We start from the raw sequence: 18,393 nt of genomic DNA, 5'->3' as shown, positions 1-18,393 counted from the left end.
ATTAATTGATATAAAATTTCACAATGTAATGTTCTTTTTTATTTTTTCCAGAGGAAGCACTATGATACCTTTGATTAGTATTTAATCTACTTAACAAATGTTCATATGACAAACACTCAAAAGTAACTTGTTTAGTATGGTATAGAACTCCTAAACATCAGCATGCTGGTTTTAAAATAACAGCACAGAGCCATGCTGCTGGAGGAATCCAACAGGGTGGGAGGAGGTTGTGGGATGCTCTCACTCACTTGTTTTCATTTCATATGTCACTGCTATTCCACAAAACGAATGGCTGATTTCATGCCAACATGCAGTGCTCAAGGAAAAAGGGGACTGAACCTCACATCTGAACCAGTTCTCAAAGGATACAAAGAGCCTTTGTGTGTTCTGTTCTGTTCAGGGTTCTTTACTGACAGGTCACTGTCTGCTTATTTTAACTAGTCTTGTACTATGGCCTTCCACTTCTGAAACAGCTTAAGAAAAAGGCGCAGGTTATTCTACCTCTAAGATAATCCCCTTTGTGAGATGTTGCTGCAGAGGCACTGAATGATCTGTATGGAGCCATTGTCACACAGGAGATATTCTGACTTCTGTAACTTAAAATCTGTGCTACCAAAACTTTTTCTGCATTTCACCTGCATAACCAGAGGCAAAAACCTCGCTTTACTTTGGGAAATCCAACTACCTGTCAGTGCTCTTGCTTCATGCCTGCACGCAGAAAGTGAAATGCTTGCAGCCGACTGTGAGGACAATGCCAAGGCCACATTAAAGCAGCATGGGCCCCAGGGCTAAAATTTTTTTCAAGGTTAGTGTAATGGTCAGTGACTATCTTAAATTCTTTGTGAATATCCATATTCCAGTGCTACTTGTTCTTACCCAACAACAACATTTGGTGTGTGTGTGTGTGTGTGTGTGTGTGTGTGTGTGTGTGTGTGTGTGTGTGTGTGTGTGTGTGTGTGTGTGTGTGTGTGTGTGTGTGTGTGTGTGTGTGTGTGTGTGTGTGTGGACAGAATTTACCACTAATTTTAAATCAAGAAATAAGGAACATTACCAAATATCCAGGTCTATCAAAACCTAGTGTAGCTATCAACATCTGTGCCTCTCTCCCAGATGAGTTGAGCAATTTTTATACTAATTTTAAAGCTCACAACAAGCACCCCAGAGCCCACCCAATGAGGCTGGTCTACAGGTGACAGAAACAGATCTTAAAACTTCTCAAAGGATTAGGACTCATAGATTTTCTTGCATTGCTGCTATCCTCCACACATTATTTATTATGTTATTTACCTACTGTTCCAGGTGATGCTATATCATTTCCTTGCACACTGCTTTAGTACACCTTGAAATCAAAAATACATAAATTACATTTCTGTTTATTGATTACAGATTTGCTTTCAATACAATTTTCTGGGAAGCAGTTCCTAGACTGTGAGAATAGGTAAACCATTCTCATCTACAATGCATGCCTTAGGGCTGCTTTCTGAGTCCCCTAGAGTACAGTCTGTTTACACAGAAATGTGTTGCCAAATATGACAACAACAGAATCATAAAATTTGCAGATGACACCACAGAGATGAGACTAATAAGCAACAGTGGTGAGAGGCACTATAGAGAGCAAGTGGAAGACCTAACCATATAGCGTAAAGAGAAAAACCTCTCCCCAAATATCAGTAAAACAAAAGAAATCATTTAGAAAGATCAAAGAAAATCATATTCTTATTTCCAATCAGTTGGTCATCTCTTGTGGACAGTTTTAGATTTCTAGGTTTACACATCACAGACACCCTCACATTGTTGCTCCACATTAACTGCATTCAATAAGGCACAGCAGAGATTGTATTCTGAGGGTTTCAAGAATTTTGGCATGAGTATCTTGTGTACTTTTAATGGAGTGCCATCGGGAGTGTCTTGACAGGCTTATTCGTAGTGTGGTTTGGCAAACTGACAGCTCAGGATGGCTGCCTGAAAGAACCACAAAGTTAGTAGCAAGAATGGTTTGGTCTAACTTCATAATGATTAGACCAAACAAACAGACCCAAACTTTACCACCAGCAGTGCATTTTATGTTTTTGTACTATCTTGCCCATTGCCTGTGTCCTTTGTCTTAAGGCAGTCAGGCCATAAAAATGTGCCATTGTGTGACTAATTTGAATGAAAATAATGTTGACCTTGAACTCTCTAACAGATTGAAATGATACTGTTTCGCTATCTCGCAACGATGCTATTTAGTCGTCCCAGTATTCCAAGTATCATCTGTAAGATGAATATTTTTTTGCTACTGCCAAATCTTTCGGCCAATCCTTAAACATCATGAACAAGAAACATGATTAATTCACAAACCAGTTTTATTTAGATGATCAAGCATACCCTGGGAGTGGGTATAGGTTTGTGTAGCGCCGTACGATCCAAGCATAATCGCTCCACTGTGGCCTTCTTTTCGCATGGATAGCATGCATTCTACGGGCATCGTGTTTAGTAAGTCTTCAACTGTCAGACTGTCATGGCAGCAAGAACAGCAAAGGATTACAGCGAAGGTGTTTACAAAATGACGCTAGCAAATTTAGGCTTTATTTAAATGATGGAGGTAGCTTCTGGGTCTAAAGTCTGCATTTTTTTTCTAATATCCAGTCTTGGGGGATATTACAAATCTGTGCTAGTGTAAGCGCCTGTATATTTGAGGTCCGCTGGTTTATTGACTAATGTTAGTTAAGCAAGCAGTAACTGCTGTGTTATTATATGCTGGTGCATTCTGATAGGTTCTAACAGTATAGGCACATGGGAACAAGGTCACTGCAAAGGTTAGCTGCTCTATTTATTAAGACCTAGCATGTGTAAGTTAGCAATAATGCATGCAAGAGTAGGCTAATGAGACAAAACTTGTCCTGCTTTTAGGAGGCTGGTCTAGCGGCTTGTGTTTTATATCAGATATTTTTTAACTTCATTTGAGAGGGACTTGAATTTATATTTTGCATCAGAGCACTTTAATCTTCCCAAGACCCATGTGAAACAATACTACACATCAGTAAAAAGAAATTATGCTTACTTGCTTACTTACTTACTAACTAGCTAAATGCAAATTACTTTGAAGGGATAATCAATGTATGCTTTTTATGATGATTTATGGCTAAAACACCTAAAAAAAAAAAACTAAAAAAGTTATTTCAACAAACCTAGATCCTTGTGAAGAATCTTAAAAAGCATACATTGTCCCAGAACAAGCTGGCAGTTTATGATTTCATTGCATAATGCAAGTGTTGCAGAAGGTACGACCTCAAGAAGATTTCACTGGAATTCTTCAATTGAACAAAAAGACCGATTTGTTCACTTAAAAATGTGTAAAGTGTTTAAAGTAACAGATAATTTGCTCATGGACACATAAAGGTATCAACAGGATACAGGTTACAGGATTCTTGATGTGTTGGTAGCACAATTTGGAAATACAAGACTGTCAAAAAACCTTACATGCCTTAAATAAATTACACTCACCTGCCACTTTATTAGGTACACTTTATGAGGTGGTACGTGCTACTATCAGGTTGGACCCCCTTTTGCATTCAGAACTGTCCTAAGTCTTTTTGGCATAGATTCAGCAAGGTGCTGGAAACATTTTTAGGTCCATATTGACATGACCGCTTTATGAAGTTGCAGTATATTTGTCAGCCACACATCAGTGATGTGAATCGCCTGCTCTACAGCATCCAAAGGTGCTCTGTTGGTTTGAGATCTGGTGACCGTAGAGGCCCTTTGAGTATCTCACTGTCTTGTTTAGGAAACCAGTCTGAGATGGTCTGAGCTTTGTCACATGGGAGGTTGTCCTGCTGGAAACAGCCATTAGGATAACACTGTGGTCATAAAGGTCATAATGAACATTGGTTGGCAACGATCAAGTGGACTGTGTCATTTAAATCAAACTCAGTGGGTAGTAAAGGTCGCAAAGCGTGTCAAGACAATATCCCCTGCACCATTACATTTGCAGGTGCAAATTATACCCTCATATTCCTGTTGTTAGCTAACAGAAGTGGCACCCGGTGTGGTCATCTGGTGCTGTTGGTTATCTAACAGCTCAGGGCAGTCTGGCCATTGTCCTCTGACCTCTGGTACAACAAGGCATTTTTAACCTGAGAACTGCTGCTTAATGGATATTTTCTCTTCTTCTGATAATTGTTTGTAAAGCTTGGAGATGCTTGCATGGAAGAATCCCAGTAAATCACTAGTTTTTGAAGTACCAAGACCATGTCATGTTTAAAGTCACTAAAATTACCTTACTTCCCCATTTTAATACTTGGATTGAACTTCAGGAGGTCCTCTTGATTTTAATGCACTGGGTTGCTGCCACTGATTAATAAGCTATTTATGGTAACAAGCAGTGGGACAGGTGTACCTAATGCAATGGCCATAAGTGTAGAGCACTTGTTTATTTGTTCAACTTACACACTCACTAGGCTGTTGCTTTGCTGACTTGTCAAAGTGCCAGATTATATCGCTGATGTCTATTTAGTCCACAGTATTGTTTTGGAGGTATAATATAAAGATATATAAGATCTAATGTTTTTTCGCCTTCAAATGCAGTGAAATTACCCATTAGTAAATTAATAAATGCAAGCAAGCAAACAGAATTTTGTGTGCACACACACCTTGACCCCATCACCAGGATGTCTAATCTTAGCCAGAAATGTTGTCAACCCCAAGAAGCAATCCTGTTAGCCTCCCTCATTCTCTCTGTGTTGTTGAGTTTGCGTTTGGCTACTAAAAAGTCACTCACAAGGCTTGAGTAAGACATAGCTCACTTCTTTTGAATTCTGCCACTTGTGCCTCTCCTGCAATCCTCGGGAGAGATAAGACAGAAGCTGGAGGTTGACGTTGTGACTAGAAAAATCAATCTAGACCAAGGAGCAAGCTCATGGTAAAACTTCTCTTGATTGCTACTTTATCTGTGTGTGTTTATGTGCGTGTGTGTGCGCGCGCGCACATGTGTAAGAGAAAGTGAAAGAGTAAGTCTCCCCTCTTTAGTGGGCAGGTAGGAGGATGAAAGCTTCTCTTAGATGCAGGCAGCTCAAATTTTTCTTCAGGCGGCTGCCATACCTTTACTACTCTGCTCTGTAATATCACACACATACAGACGAACGCACACACCCAGACAAACACCCGCCCACACACGTGCACACACACATGCACAAACACACACCTCTGCTTCTCTGAGGGGTTGACCTAAAAGCAGACTATTTCTATGTCTTAGCTTCCTTGTGCATCAACCAACAGAGATCTGAATGAGTGTGGTCAGGAAGCACGTAAAGGACACACAAAATCAGGTTATATGATACATAATAAATTCTTACTGTAGGCAAGGCAGGAGTACTAATACATAATTTGAACTGTAAAATTTATATCATTTATATGGGCATATATTATTTATATAACTGTGATGTTCCTGTCAAATTCTGACAGGAGATTACCTGACATGGATATTTAATTCCACGTAATTTCTATATTTTGGAGGGACATGGGGGATGACATTGATGGTGTCAATGAAAGATTTATATCAATTCTCAAAGCCGTCACACATCCTTGATGTTTGTCTGTAGTGGAGAAAAAAAAAAGATCCTCCTTGAATGATTTCCAGTATTCCCCTGAAAAAGCTGGAGTCCCTATAAATATAGCCTCTAAAAATTAAAGTTGATGATGATGATGATAATAATAATAATAATAATAATAATAATAATAATAATAATATCATTATTAGTAATTATATTATAAGAGAACACTGTCATGAGATTAGTTTTGAGTACAACACTGCAAGAAGGCTGCAGATCTGGCTATGTGTTTGTTTTGAGGGTGTCTTGGTGTAAACGCATGCTTATGGATGTGTGTTGTTGAGTTTAAAATTGTATATTTATGGAGCTAGAACTCTAAGAGTTCCTCCAATGCACTCCTTTGAAACCATGCTTTGCTATAATTGGCAGCTCTTGAGGTCAACTTCCCAGAAATGTGTCAAACAATATCTCCCAGCACTTTTACACTATCTCATGGTGTCCGCTGAAATTGAATGTTTGCTTCATTATAACCTCTTGGAAAGTTCCCAAACCCAGCTTCCTTTCTCAAGAGCAACTGTGCAAGTGGAGCACACACTGTGTAACAGAAAATCTTTTTGTCCCCTTTTCCATTACTGAAAATGTTTCCAAGGAGGTTAAAGTACAGGACAATAAGCCTTGGATTTTTCATGCAGAGCAGTGACAGAGGCTGTATTAAAAATACTTATTTAAAACGCTGAGTAGTTTTGACCCCAGCTTGTTTTTTTGGTGTGGCAGGAAAACATAAACTGGTACTAATCTTTATAGAGAATGAAATAACTCTCACTACTGCTACATCACAAAACACACCCTTTGCCACATTAGTGGTTAACAGCTTTTTTCCTTTCTTTCTTCTGTACTGCATTGTGCCATTCTTTGGGAATGTAACATTTCTCCAAAGACATACTTTGACATTTGAGGATTGAGAATGATTGTAAAGTAAAAGTGAAATCCAATCAGTTGTATTGTACATCCAGTGTGCCCTTCGCCTGGATGGAATGTCATGAAATTGGCACATCGAAATGTGACGAAGACCGTTGATTAAATTTTTGTTTCTGAATGATTAAACCCCTAATTAGGCCCATGAAAGTGCACATCAAAATGCTGTCTGTCCCATCTGCTCCATATTTAAGCATGACCAAACAAAACAAATAAACAAAAGTATCATTTGCCACCAAACTAAGTCCAAAGTAACAAACTTACCAAACTACTACCAACACACATTTTACTTGTTTATTCTTGAGAAATAAGATCCACCCGCACAAAATTTAAAGCGAACATTTTTTTGGTTTGTTGTGGTTTGTTGCTATGGGCACTATGTGCTGCTATGTGCTGTGACTTTAAGCAAGGGAGAATCTGCCCAAACAAACAAACAAACAAACAGGATGTGTGCTCCCTGTAAAACCACGACCTCTTTTTTACAGTTAATTCACAGACTGACATGCAGACATCTACCTTTGCATTAGATAGGCACACACAGCTATTAACTGCCTTACCTGAATTGAAAAGGATGGGAGAAGACACCAGCTGGCACATAGCAACATCATCAAAGAGCCCTATTAGAGAGATATGGGGGGGATACATGAGGTGAGTAAAGAACAGGCAGAAAATAACAGCACTGTTGACTAAAAAGAGAGAGCAGGAAGACTACTGACCCTTCTCCTTGGGAGCTATGATGCAGAGTAACATCTGACAGACAACCCTATTTCACCTCTGACCCTGCTCAAGTCAAACCACACTCCTCTTTTGCTTCTCATGTTACATCCTCTGGTTGCTCCAAAGCAGCTTCCCTGCATCCCTTCCTCCACCCCCCTCCTTTGCTGGTACTCCACTCTTCCTATTTATTTCCACCTCCCTTACACCCACCACAGCCCTCACTCTCTCCCTAACAGGCAGGGCTGCTGTGGATGACACGTATCCAGCTGAGAGCAGCCATGCAGGGTCGATGGACCATGGTACGCTGAGAGGAGAGATAGCCCCACAACCTGTGTGTTTCCACTGACTGTGTGTGTGTGTGTGTGTGTATGTGCCTGTTTATCTGACTATTACAGATCTGACAGAACTGAAAGCTGCTCCAATGACATGAATCTCACAGTATGAGAAGACACTGTATGTATGTGTGCGTGTGCGTGTGTGTGTGTGTGTGTGTGCGTGTGCGTGTGTGTGTGAGGTCTTTCTTTCTTTCCTTTTTAAGAGAAAGAGAATGGATGTAGCATCAGAAGCTTTGCTGCTGTGTGCTGAACAACAGACCCCTTTAAAGACGGTGCACACTGTCAGAGCTTTATCAGTTAATTCATCAGTGGCTTTGTGTGTTTCAGCCTCCTTCCATCTCTTTCTCCTTTCTCATTCTTATCTTTTAAGGCCAAGTAAGAACAGTGGTACTTACAACTGTTAAGTGAATGTGAATTCAAGGTGTATGAATTGTTAAAGACGGAGTGAGGTGTAGCCTTTTCAAATTGTGTGAAAAGTGTACTTTTTATTTCCCCACTCACAAAACAATGACCTGCGTGTGTGTGTGTGTGTGTGTGTGTGCGCGCCTGCGTGTACATCTGAGTGTAGAACTGGTGTCCTAGACTTCTGACAGTGTAACGGGTGCAATGGGCTGTGACCATTAATTATTTACAAAGTGCGTTTTAGGAAGGAAAGACTGATGATCCATAAATAGGACAGAAACATCTCACAAAATACAACAACCAAACAACGAGCAAGACATGATGCACAACCCTCCAACCCTTTAGTATTAGCGCATAAATCTACATGGTTTTAAAAAAAAAAGTCTTATAAATAAGTTCTTAAAAATTTTTACTTGCATTTTACAGCTCTGCTTATTATGCCATCTTTTATTACCATTTACCAGTTAAAATCAATAATCAGGTACTGAATTCGGCCTTTCCTGTATTGATCAATCGGTATATTTCTGACCTCCATTAAGGTCCAAGGTTAAAGGTGGTATCATGTTAGACATGACATAGAAATGGACCTTAGAGAATTGTAAATATTAACCACACAGCCTCTGAACTCTGGTTTCTCATAATAGAATGATCCTCCTTCTGTTACATACTCGAAAGTAAATTTGTAATGAAAATAGGTTTAACCCGTATAGAGCACGTTTAGAGCTACACAGGCTAGACTCTGCTCTCATGTGCAGTGGGTACTCCAAAAGGATCCTCTACTAAAAGAGCTTTTAACCTTCGAGCACCACAAAAAGTCCGCAGTGGGAGTACTTAGCGCTCTGTTTTTTGTAAGTTGCAGTACAGCGAGACCTCCAAAATGGTTTGAACTTAACCATGAAAATGCATTAAGTGACAGAAATTGTATTAATAGTTTTAATTTCATTTCAACTCCGCTTCGTTCGAGTCTCGTGTCAAGTTACAATGTTAAACAAGGTGTTCAAACATATAAAATATGCACATTTGTCTCTGTTTTTCCTGTTTTATCACCGTAACTCCAATATGTTTGAGTTGTTGATAGCTGATGGCAAAGAAAGAGCAACGTCACCCAACATCTGAGAAACTTTTACATTTAATTGACAAAAATAAAACAAAAAGAATTTAGAAATTATTCTACATTGTGTTGAAAATCGATTAATATTTTATCCTTTCCCACTAAGTTTCAGTCAGATGTCTCTGCATGTGTGCATTCCCTGGGTTTTGTGATCTCCAGCACGTCTGACTGCATGATTTAAACATTAAAGAATGTCTGTTCAACCTAAAAACAGAAAAGGGTGGCGAAATGTGTGAAAGCATCCATCAGACCTGCAGTTTATCACTATAAAAGGCAGTGGACCTGTCAGAAGTAGAATTACTCCTCAGTGGATTGCATCTATCAACTTAACTGTCATGTAATGACCCTGTGAGACATCATGACGCATCAGTCTAACTCACCATGGCACAGATCTTGTGGTACCCTACTTAATTCATGTTCACACAGCTTGCAACTCTGTCCTCAGCATGGTCGATACATGAGGTGCGCAGAGCTTTAATAGACAGGTAGAGAGTAATGGAGTGTTGACCACAGTATAAGCTATCTGAGGCTGTTAGAAGAGTACATTTAATTGAGTTGGACAGAGACAAAAGCCTTTCAGATAGGACCAAATGATGGTTGGCTTTGCTTGATTTCGGTTAGGTGGTTATGTGCAAAAACCAATTACCGCTGACATTCCTCACTAATTATTAGAATTTAAATTATGTACTAAGTTTATGATTTGCCCTCCCACATTAGCCCTGGAATCCTCATCACTGTAATTGTAAAATCCATTGTTCCCACATCAGCACAAAAAGTTCAGTCGACTGAATTTAAACAGGAACTTTTTGTTTAACTATATTAAAAAGCTGAATATTATAATAATTTTTATGTTTTAAAGCAAGGGAGGATTTTATTTTTACTTTTTTACTATGAGTGACTATCAATATCAAACAAGACAAAAAAACCACAAAAACCAAAACAAACGCATACCCACTAAAAGTGTATATGCACAAATGTATATAACTGTATATAATGTATGTAACTTTTGTTTTGTATCGATAGCTGCTATTGCATGACCAGGAAGCCACCCCTCACTATGCATTTCACACATTCTCTCACACACACAGTTTCCCTGCTCAAGATCATAATTTATTAACAAGTCTGATCTCTCTCTGAGACACACCATCACAGCTGTACATCCCACAACCATGAAGCATACGCACACAGACCACTTTAGGTACACCTTGCTCCTTGTGGTCTTGGATCCCCTTTGGCCTGCAAAACAGCCTTAATTTGGTGCTGGAAACATTCCTCGGAGATTTTCATCCAGCAGAGATCAAGACTCATCATATCAGGCAACATTTTTTATTTAATTTTGGTGCGCCCATGCAAATTAAAGCCTCAGTTCTTAGCTGACAGGAGCGGTATCCGGTGAAGTCTTCTGCTGCTGTAGCTCATCTGCTTTAAGGATCGATACGTTGTGTGGTCAGAGAGGCATTTCTGTGTAGCTTGGTTTCAGCTAGAGGTTATATGAGTTGCTGTTGCTGTCCTATCAGCTCAGCACAGTCTGGCCATTCTCCTCTGACCTCTAGCATCAACAAGACATTTTCATCACGAGAACTGCTGCTCACTGGATAGTTTTTCTTTTCTTTGTAAAACCTAGAGATGGTTATGTGGGAAAATCCCAGTAGATCAGCATTTTCTGAAATACTCAGATCTGGCACCAACAACCATGCCTCATTCAACTCACTTAACTCGCTTTTCTTTCCCATGCTGACGCTTGGTTTGAACTTCACTATGTCATCTTGACTAAGCCTACATGCCTAAATGCTTTGCATTGCTGCCATGTTATTGCCTGATTGGATACTGTGTCTGCATTCACGAGTGGCTGAAGAGGTGTACCTAATGAAGTGGCTGCCACTGTTGTAATACTTGTTTTCAGTCGTTGTGCTTTGCAGAAGACATTTATCTAATACATTTAAAATTAAATCTAAATTCACAATTGTCCAAAGGACATTTTCAACTCATGGCACTATGCTGTACCTACTATTATTTATTGATTACTTCACAATGACATTCACAGCTCTCATGCAGTTCCCAGGTGTGTGCCAGATGCCCGCACAGCAGTGAGCAAGGAAACGCTGAGTGGTCGGATAGAGAGAGTTTGACTTGAGCAATATGGGTGAATACTGTATGAACAATGTAGTTACTATACCTGATGCAACAGGGGAGGAAAGGTTACTATGGCTGTAATGTGACCAAGACCTGAGACGCTTTACAGTACTGGACAATTCTGTGTGTGACAGGAAGTTTTGCTTGGTTATGACATACAAATGAAAGCAGAACTACTTGGTATTTCACGCAGTAGTCATTTACCTATCCCAGTTGATTAAACACTGCTGACCAGTGACATGAGATAAAGAAGAAAACGGACACTGTGTGTGCTCCTCACAGGTTTAGTTAAAACAGGGATAAAGCCGTTAGCTGAATGCCCTCCATTTTAAATTACATATTCACAGACAGAAGTAATAAAAAACTCAGTTGCATGCCACTATCACACTACCAAAGGGAATATAAAACACTAACATTAACATACATAATGACTTGTACTGCTGTTTTTCCATTTTCAAATTGCCCATTCCAAACACTAACCCAGTTCTGGATCTTCATCTTGTTATTACGCTGTGTATTATCAGCTATCAGTTAAAACAACCTTTAATTGGCATCAGATGAAAAAGGTTGTAATCCAGCAATAAAACATCTGGAAATGTCACGACATCTGCACCATGTAACTTTTCTTTTGTATCGATAGCCGCTATTGCATGACCAGGAAGCCACCCCTCACTATGCATTTCACACATTCTCTCACACACACAGTTTCCCTGCTCAAGATCATAATTTATTAACAAGTCTGATCTCTCTCTGAGACACACCATCACAGCTGTACATCCCACTGCCCTTTCGCTCACTGCCTCATCCCCTGAGCGTATGTATGCATGCGTGCATGTAGTGAAAAAGGGATGTCAGTGCACGCAGTGTATACACGTGCATGCTGGTAAGTGTGTGCGCAGCTTAGTGTATGCTGTGACTGTAGTTAATGATGAGTGGTGAGCTGTGGGAAGCAGCAGTGATTTCCAAACACTTCCCTGTTTCCTCACTGGAGCATAACAGTGAAAGGATCATGTTGAGCACAGCAACAGTGTTTCTATAAAGAAAAAAATGATAAAACTGGAAAGACCTTCAAAGAAAGAACTTCAGGAGGCCTCCGAGAATGGATGAAGGACCTATTTTTTGTGTTAATGACTACTCCCTACATGGAATCACTAAAAACGGCAATTATCCTCAAAATGAAACCATTTAACAAAAAAAAACAAAAACAAAACCCCAAAATGATACATGCTAGAAAACCAGAATCTTTATACAAATATGCCAGTGTAACTTTTTCTCTATGATGCTTTCTCCTGCTTTCTAGGATTCCTTAATTTAGGTCACTGTTATAAGCATTATGTCCCATCACTTTTATTGGTCAATAACCATCTTACAGACAAAAAATATGCCAAATAAACATTTTGTAAAATTTCGACATGCTGGCTTTTGGAAGTCAGTGTAGGAGTGATATTCAAATTATCAGCCCTTGGTACAGACAAACTCCTAAATATCATGTTTAAACAACAACAACAAGACAATCAAGTAGGTGAGGCCAGACGTCGATGTGGCAAGTTGGCAATGTGCAGATTTAAAAGTGGGGAAACTAGAGATCTATTCATTTGGAATAAACTTCCATGTGTTTTTTTGTATGTTTGTTTCTGTGAAGAAGCTGCCATGAAAGTTATAGTGCTGTCTTATTATGATGGTATAGTACATAAAGCTGAATGCAAATATGGCTTCATGGAATGATACCTACTTTAACAAAATATTGGGCTGTTGGTGAGCAGCCAATTATTGCATTTAATTACTTCAATAGACACTCGCTTATTCTTTTAATGCGTGGTAATGCCACTGGTTGGTCATAAATTCATCCCATAGGGACAAATAGCCATTCATACCTATAGCAACTTAGAGGCAGCTGTTAACCTACATGTCCATGCAGGATAACACACATGGAGCAGACTGATGCAAGCAGAAGCAGAACATAGTTCATGTCCATATTTGTATTTCCCAAGTGGTTCATTTGTTTTTTGCATGAAACAAGTCACTATCATTTTTAACCTACCTGTCTGCTTACTGTGTTAGACTCGTCTTGGCTTTACACTGAGATTAGATTCCATGTTTTCATCCCCTCATCTTCAGTGTTGATGAACACAAGAAACCAGAAAGAGAAAGAACAGAACAAAAGAGGAAAAGTCATGATTTCACATCAGTATAACAATTGTGAAAATACAATCTCGTGTGATGTTAATTTCATTTATGCCTTGTAGGTATGAGACTGCCTACAAAGACTTCCAGTCAGGAAGAAAATGAATTCAGCACCAAGGACAGCGACATAAAAAAGCACTCTGCTGTCCTCAGAAACACCTGAGCGTCAAAAGTATGGAGACACTGCTGACCAGTTTAAATGAATATTATTGTAAAGCAGGAGCAAAAGCTGGTAATTGACTGTCAGTGGCAGCTTTTTCTATGCTTGAGTTTTAGTGACGTATGCTTCATCAAACATTTTAACAGGAAAATATCCTTTTAAAAAATGTAACATACAAACGATATTTTTAAACGATTAAATAAAGAAATTATTTAAAATTATTTATATTCCAGTTAGTCACACTTAATCCTCTTCACTGGAGCGCCACACATCTCAGCAAAATTTCAAATGATAATTATATAATGTGATTGTTTCAAATAGTTCTAAATCATGCAAAAATATTTGTATATTTTCATCCTTGTCTATTAAATTTTGCTCAGTTTTGATAGTTCTTTAAATGTTCTCATCCTTTTATATTCAGTAAAATTATGTTCCGTTTTTAATTGGCTAGGACATTAGTCACATAGATAAATAAAGAAATAAATAACACTACATGGAATATCCATATTGCTTTCTAAAATCTCACAGTCCCAAAGCCACTGCTTAACAGATGTTCTGTACAATATGTACTGTATGCCTTGATAAGATTTAGTAAACTTCATCCAAAATAATAAAAATGTACTGAAATCACCTCCTATTAGAGGTTTCTGTAAAAAAAAAAAAAAAGAAGAAGTTTGGCCCTTGTTAGCAGAGGGCGACTTTTAATTGAATATAACAAAAATATAGATAATGTCTTAAAAACACTCTTGCAGCAAAATTCCCCCTTTCCTCTCTCCTTTTTTTCTCAGCAGTTAATGTACATCCTACTATTGGTAACATATAGTCACCAACTTATGATTAAACACACCTCCGTCTCAGCTGTCATGCACAATCCTGTCAAGCTGTTGAGCAGGTGCATTTCAGGATGTTAGAGCTCCCCACAGCACATATGGCTATAGCTGCAGAAAAGAGGTCATGATAAAGGTGACGTTCTAAAAATTTCTATGAGTACTTTGTTATATTTCTAATACACAAGTCGCTTTTGGATTTAACTGCTATTAACTGCCACTGTGCCCCATGAATAATAAAACTTTTTAAATGTCCTATAAAAGCTTAAAGAACTGACTACAACATAAATTCTCACCATAATCTCTCATTTATGGCTCTAGAAAAGGGACTTTGGCTAATACGTCTGATTTGTAAGAAAAATATATAAACTAATAAAGTCATTTTGTCATCGCATCACAGAAAACATCATCCCATAATATGTAGTGTTCAGCGTTTTTTCTAAAGTCAGAATCTATGATACAACACAAGCATGCACATACACACACTTTGCACTGCTCTACAGCAGCTAATGATGAGGTTCTGTAGTACATCCAGTTCAGTTAGGTGTAGTGTGTGGAATGTACATGACCATTTCGACATATATAGTGCATACAAACAAATCGAAATCACAATCAGAAGCTTGTAAGCACATCTGATAACAAAATACATCCATTCAGCAGGAGAAATTTTCAGCTGCCTTACCCACAGATTAACATCTCCTGACACTGAAGAACGCACATAAATACATTTACACATAAGCATGTAAACACAAGTTAAAGTCTTAACATGTCACTACATCCCCACCTATAGTTGTCATCCTTGCACGCACATGCAGAGAGTTATTGATGTGCAAACTCTCTGTACAATTGTTAAATTAAACTTAGTTATGCAACAAGTTTCACAAAGAATTTACACTGATGTTGCTTTATATCAATAAGGACATCCCAGCCTAGTTAATCAAACATTACATTTTTACAATATACATAAACACCATAATCATAGAAACATGAATATTTTATATTCATATATATTATTCTGAAAAAGCATGTAGCTGTCATTTTACACAAGCAATGATAACATGTTCACGTTGAGCAAATACACTCTTATCTAACTGAGCAACATAGTTAATTTAAAAATTCTCATTGCTTATTATTTAGTAACCTAATCATTTTGATATCGCATTCCTAATAGAGCTAAAAAAAACACAGTATATGATTATCACAGATGGACATTTGATCATGGTTTGGTAAAATTATATATCACCTAGTAGTTCCCAATTCAATACAGTAACTCCAGTATAACAGAAACATTATTTTATCCTTATCCGCGGCATATCATTCTAGTAAAATATGACAATTTTGGTTAAAATTGATTAAGAATAATCAAAAGTCTTTCACTGACTATTCAACACATTGATGCATGTTTCAGCATGGGTGGTGTGGGGCAGGAATGATATCTGTTCTGAAGTGTGTCCAAAATGCACACCAGTAAGAATTAAACACAAAAATACACACACCTAAAATGCATTGTTTTTGTTTTTATGTTTGTTTTTAAAAGACAGCACATTATAGACCCTTAATATATTAAAGCTAATTACAACCTCTCTCTCGGGGCTTATAAAAACGCACCTGCTCTACATGAATTCCGACACGGGCCATGATTTTTCACTGTTTATAAAACTGTAATTTGCAGTTGTTTTTCTAGTAGAGTGCAGAAGATTTAAAAAAAAAAAAAGGCCAGTAATAACATGTGGGTTTGGCTATATGAATCAATATGTTTATCCAGTTATCCTCTAAGTTCTTGTTAGTGAGAAATATAACATTGCTAGTTAAAGCCAGTATAGCTCATAGACAGCAACTAATGTGGACATTCCCATTTTGTTTGTTCTACCTTCAGTGCAGGTCCACTTGCCTTTCCTCTAGCGCAAGGTGTGAAGTGGATCCTTAGATGCAAACGGAAAGTAACATTGATAAACAATAACCAGATCCAGATATCGGATCCACCTGTATGCCTCTTTTCAAAGACTACCCGCCCATCCTTCCCCGGGAAGCCTAAAGCCAAGGGACATGCCTCAGTGCGGTTTGTCTGAACCCAAATAACTTCTCCGCGCGGAGTGAAATACGCAACTGCAGATAGTCTTTGTTTCACCTTCTGTATCTTTATCGTGCATCTGCTGCAGAGATTAGCAACCATTTCCCCCCCGCTGACACAACCCAGAATTACTGAACGTGACTGAAAGGAAACAACAAGCACGTTTATGCAGTACAACTGGCTTTTTAAATCCTGCGCAAAGTTCAAAGCAAATTGCTCCCTACAGTAGGATTGGCTGACGCGCGCTTGAACGCTCCCGGACTGTCAATTCTTTCACTGCACTCTGACAACCACTGCCTACCAGTCAGGAATGTGTGAGATTTGACCTACCTTGACGGCTTCGATCCTTGAAAGGTTGCGCACAAATCTCAAGCTGCTGGAAGTTTGACTTAGTCTACTCCTGATCCCTCGGAGGAGTCGCACTGAGAGAGAGGATGGGCGCCACTGCTCTGCGCGCCAGCTCCGTGGCTGTGTGTGTGTGTGTGTGTGTGTGCCCGTGAGCGCGCGTGCACGAGAGAGGAGAGAGTAAGTGAGAGAGAGAGAGAGAGAGAGAGAGAGGGAGAGAGAAACAACAGACGAGCAGAGCTGAAGCCCCTTGCCAAAGGATGCTTCAGTCTCCTAGCAACAACAATCGATCTGGCAAGGAGACATTTTTATTGGATAAAAAGAAAACTTAGCCACTCACCCCCCCTTTAGCACATGTTTACCACTCAGAACAACAACTCCAGCTTCAGTGAGTGAAGATAGAGAGTGAGAGAGTGAGAAGAGAGGTGTGTGTATGTGTGTGTGCTGCTCCAAAATAGATGTTTTATGTGTGTAAAGGTGCAGAGTGACACAGAATTTGTTCGCATTCATCTGTCCTTGTAGCCCGGCTCAAAACACATAAGCAGTGGTGTATATATAAAAATCCTTACCTCTTTTTTAAATTTTATGGAGGCTCTATTAATGTTTAAAACACATTATTACAGTCAATTTTGTCAGCATGAAGAACAGCACTAAACATGCAGCCCATGCTTCAGCTAGCTCAGGCATATTAGACGAGAAGGGCATCCAACCCCGGAGATGTGACTAGAAGTTTACATCATGCGTCACACTAACAGGATGCATGATATTTTTCACAAGTTAGGTGTCAGTCTCTCTTACCTGTGTATTTCCCATCAGGAGAACAACAGAAGGTGGCATTCAGTAGTGTGTGCGTAGGTATAGGTGTGTGTTTATGTGTACACAGGTATCTGTACTAGTACGATTATGCATATGGAGTCATTAGAATGCAAATATGCAAGTGCGCAGCCCCTATTGAACAGAAAATACTCTTCACGCATGATTGAGTAACACAGCGTCCTCTTTCTCTACTCAACACCAATACACACAGAAATACGTAGTACAATGCACACAGACACACACTCGAACACAAGCACTCATTCGACCAAAGCTTGATTTTGTATTGTAAAGTTAGTCAAGTGCATAGAGATAGCCTGTCTGAGGGCTTGCTCAGAGCTGTTTGTGATTGCAGCTAAAGGCCACAGCATGTTGTTTTGCCTGTTTTATATGGAGATTTATGACATGAAAGTTTCTAACTAGCTTGGCCGTTTTTCCATACATGCAATGCATGATGCTACCTGGCATCAGAAAACTGTGAGATTAAGCTTTGGTTGAGAAGAGATTTCTTAGTTAACTGAAGAAGAAAGGGTAAGAGCATCCACTTCACACCTCTGTGAAACACACATGCATGGGAAAGAGGTGGGAAATGCACACACTCTCACTTGTGCCCAGTGTCAGTCACAGCTTTCTCGGACTTCCATTCCTCATCCCTGCCGTTCCAGCTCGGAGATGCTGGCTACTCTAATAAAGGCCTCATTGTCTGGATGGCATGCATATATGCAAAAAGCCTAGAAAGCCAGCTTTGTCCCATAAGGGTCACTCAGCTTGAGAGCTTTGTGCCAGGCC

The 18,393-nt window shown here is 39.1% G+C and overlaps 1 protein-coding gene across 6 annotated transcripts in view; it reads right to left on the bottom strand.

Annotated features, from left to right (window-relative positions):
- Positions 1 to 16,923, bottom strand: part of grm3 (glutamate receptor, metabotropic 3) — a 43,747-nt gene extending 26,824 nt beyond the window's left edge. Inside the window, exons 1-4 of one of the 6 annotated variants that reach the window (XM_040025563.1) lie at positions 16,777 to 16,923; positions 14,396 to 14,486; positions 13,246 to 13,316; positions 7,064 to 7,123 (exon numbers count right to left, since the gene is read on the bottom strand). The gene's annotated coding sequence lies outside the window, so the exon portion shown is untranslated. Of the gene's footprint in view, positions 1 to 7,063; positions 7,124 to 13,245; positions 13,317 to 14,395; positions 14,487 to 16,245; positions 16,373 to 16,776 lie in introns of those variants that run through there. The other 5 variants (XM_040025566.1, XM_040025562.1, XM_040025564.1 and 2 more) reach the window with 5 other exon arrangements.
- Between the last annotated feature and the right edge of the window lie 1,470 nt (positions 16,924 to 18,393).

This window comes from Simochromis diagramma, unplaced genomic scaffold (assembly GCF_900408965.1).
Source record: "Simochromis diagramma unplaced genomic scaffold, fSimDia1.1 OVJJ01000293.1, whole genome shotgun sequence".
In the NCBI taxonomy this organism is placed as follows: domain Eukaryota; kingdom Metazoa; phylum Chordata; class Actinopteri; order Cichliformes; family Cichlidae; genus Simochromis; species Simochromis diagramma.
Note: the sequence above shows the minus strand (reverse complement) of the source record. Positions and strands in the feature narration are given on the sequence as shown.